The sequence below is a fragment of the Hoplias malabaricus genome, chromosome 6, assembly GCF_029633855.1.
Source record: "Hoplias malabaricus isolate fHopMal1 chromosome 6, fHopMal1.hap1, whole genome shotgun sequence".
Classification (NCBI taxonomy): Eukaryota; Metazoa; Chordata; class Actinopteri; order Characiformes; family Erythrinidae; genus Hoplias; species Hoplias malabaricus.
This window is the reverse complement of record NC_089805.1, coordinates 22,380,128-22,382,627: the sequence shown is the minus strand read 5'-3', so window position 1 is coordinate 22,382,627 and position 2,500 is coordinate 22,380,128. Positions and strand designations below refer to the sequence as shown.

At 43.4% G+C, this 2,500-nt stretch overlaps 4 non-coding genes across 4 annotated transcripts; all 4 read left to right on the top strand.

The window, feature by feature from the left end:
* The first annotated feature begins 52 nt into the window (after positions 1–52).
* Positions 53–124, top strand: trnap-ugg (transfer RNA proline (anticodon UGG)). The gene has a single exon. It is a non-coding gene; the product is annotated as a tRNA-Pro (tRNA).
* A 695-nt stretch (positions 125–819) lies between these two features.
* trnap-agg (transfer RNA proline (anticodon AGG)) lies at positions 820–891 on the top strand. The gene has a single exon. It is a non-coding gene; the product is annotated as a tRNA-Pro (tRNA).
* Positions 892–1,005: 114 nt separating this feature from the next.
* On the top strand, positions 1,006–1,077 carry trnap-ugg (transfer RNA proline (anticodon UGG)). The gene has a single exon. It is a non-coding gene; the product is annotated as a tRNA-Pro (tRNA).
* Positions 1,078–1,958: 881 nt separating this feature from the next.
* On the top strand, positions 1,959–2,030 carry trnap-ugg (transfer RNA proline (anticodon UGG)). The gene has a single exon. It is a non-coding gene; the product is annotated as a tRNA-Pro (tRNA).
* The last annotated feature ends 470 nt before the right edge of the window (positions 2,031–2,500 follow it).

Below are 2,500 nucleotides of genomic sequence, written 5' to 3'. Positions count from 1 at the left end.
CGGTTATAGTCTTTCCTGCAGGACAACTCTGAAAATTTGCAAGCGTGTTTTTGGCTCGTTGGTCTAGGGGTATGATTCTCGCTTTGGGTGCGAGAGGTCCCGGGTTCAAATCCCGGGCAAGCCCTTCTTTCATCCTTGCTCGCCGAGATGTTTGTCAGGGAACGATAACCCTTGAAAAAAGGCGTTCCCTGCTGATGGACTTTTTTCTGCCTTTGCACAAGGTATACTGTACTTTAAAGACAGTGCTTGCTTCTCCCAATTCATCTTTTTTATGGAAAACGAACCCTTGATAAAACGGTGAAACATTTCAAGTTTGTCAGTGTCTATGATCCCTAAAGATACTTCTAGTCTGATTGAATCAATAATGATATTTCAAAATCATGAATTTTTCCTCATGGTGTGACATGTTTGACTGCACAATGACTGCGTTAGATTTAAGTGACAGAATCGGTGGCAGAAAGATGAATGATTTATCTTGCTTTGATGGATACGCTAGCTCACCTGTCAGAGATTGAAGGCGTATCATGGCCAGCATGTCTGTAGCGATGGCCATGTTAAGAAAGAGAGCTTCTAAGGAATGGAATGACATGCGTAGTTTAGCGCTGAGTTGAAATGACATCATAAGGTGCTCTTGCTCAGTGTGTTTAGATAGTGGTATCGTGCTCTCTGATTGCTAAGCCTGGATGAGTAACATTGTTTGAATTAGTGATGGTTTGTGTGTAAGTGAAATATACTGACAACCAACAGATAGATTGAAAAGACTTAAGAAATGTACTGGTTGGCACAGAAATGACCCGCAATCCGGAGCAGCTGTGCGAAGGCTCGTTGGTCTAGGGGTATGATTCTCGCTTAGGGTGCGAGAGGTCCCGGGTTGAAATCCCGGACGAGCCCTGTTTCTCCGACCTGTGTTTGGAAATCAATGATGGTGACCTCAACTGTGTGCTTTGCTTTCCCGGTTATAGTCTTTCCTGCAGGACAACTCTGAAAATTTGCAAGCATGTTTTTGGCTCGTTGGTCTAGGGGTATGATTCTCGCTTTGGGTGCGAGAGGTCCTGGGTTCAAATCCCGGAGGAGCCCTTCTTTCATCCTTGCTCGCCGAGATGTTTGTCAGGGAACGATAACCCTTGAAAAAAGGCGTTCCCTGCTGATGGACTTTTTTCTGCCTTTGCACAAGGTATACTGTACTTTAAAGACAGTGCTTGCTTCTCCCAATTCATCTTTTTTATGGAAAACGAACCCTTGATAAAACGGTGAAACATTTCAAGTTTGTCAGTGTCTATGATCCCTAAAGATACTTCTAGTCTGATTGAATCAATAATGATATTTCAAAATCATGAATTTTTCCTCATGGTGTGACATGTTTGACTGCACAATGACTGCGTTAGATTTAAGTGACAGAATCGGTGGCAGAAAGATGAATGATTTATCTTGCTTTGATGGATACGCTAGCTCACCTGTCAGAGATTGAAGGCGTATCATGGCCAGCATGTCTGTAGCGATGGCCATGTTAAGAAAGAGAGCTTCTAAGGAATGGAATGACATGCGTAGTTTAGCGCTGAGTTGAAATGACATCATAAGGTGCTCTTGCTCAGTGTGTTTAGATAGTGGTATCGTGCTCTCTGATTGCTAAGCCTGGATGAGTAACATTGTTTGAATTAGTGATGGTTTGTGTGTAAGTGAAATATACTGACAACCAACAGATAGATTGAAAAGACTTACGAATTGTACTGGTTGGCACAGAAATGACCCGCAATCCGGAGCAGCTGGGCGAAGGCTCGTTGGTCTAGGGGTATGATTCTCGCATAGGGTGCGAGAGGTCCCGGGTTGAAATCCCGGACGAGCCCTGTTTCTCCGACCTGTGTTTGGAAATCAATGATGGTGACCTCAACTGTGTGCTTTGCTTTCCCTGTTATAGTCTTTCCTGCAGGACAACTCTGAAAATTTGCAAGCATGTTTTTGGCTCGTTGGTCTAGGGGTATGATTCTCGCTTTGGGTGTGAGAGGTCCCGGGTTCAAATCCCGGACGAGCCCTTCTTTCATCCTTGCTCGCCGAGATGTTTGTCAGGGAACGATAACCCTTGAAAAAAGGCGTTCCCTGCTGATGGACTTTTTTCTGCCTTTGCACAAGGTATACTGTACTTTAAAGACAGTGCTTGCTTCTCCCAATTCATCTTTTTTATGGAAAACGAACCCTTGATAAAACGGTGAAACATTTCAAGTTTGTCAGTGTCTATGATCCCTAAAGATACTTCTAGTCTGATTGAATCAATAATGATATTTCAAAATCATGAATTTTTCCTCATGGTGTGACATGTTTGACTGCACAATGACTGCGTTAGATTTAAGTGACAGAATCGGTGGCAGAAAGATGAATGATTTATCTTGCTTTGATGGATACGCTAGCTCACCTGTCAGAGATTGAAGGCGTATCATGGCCAGCATGTCTGTAGCGATGGCCATGTTAAGAAAGAGAGCTTCTAAGGAATGGAATGACATGCGTA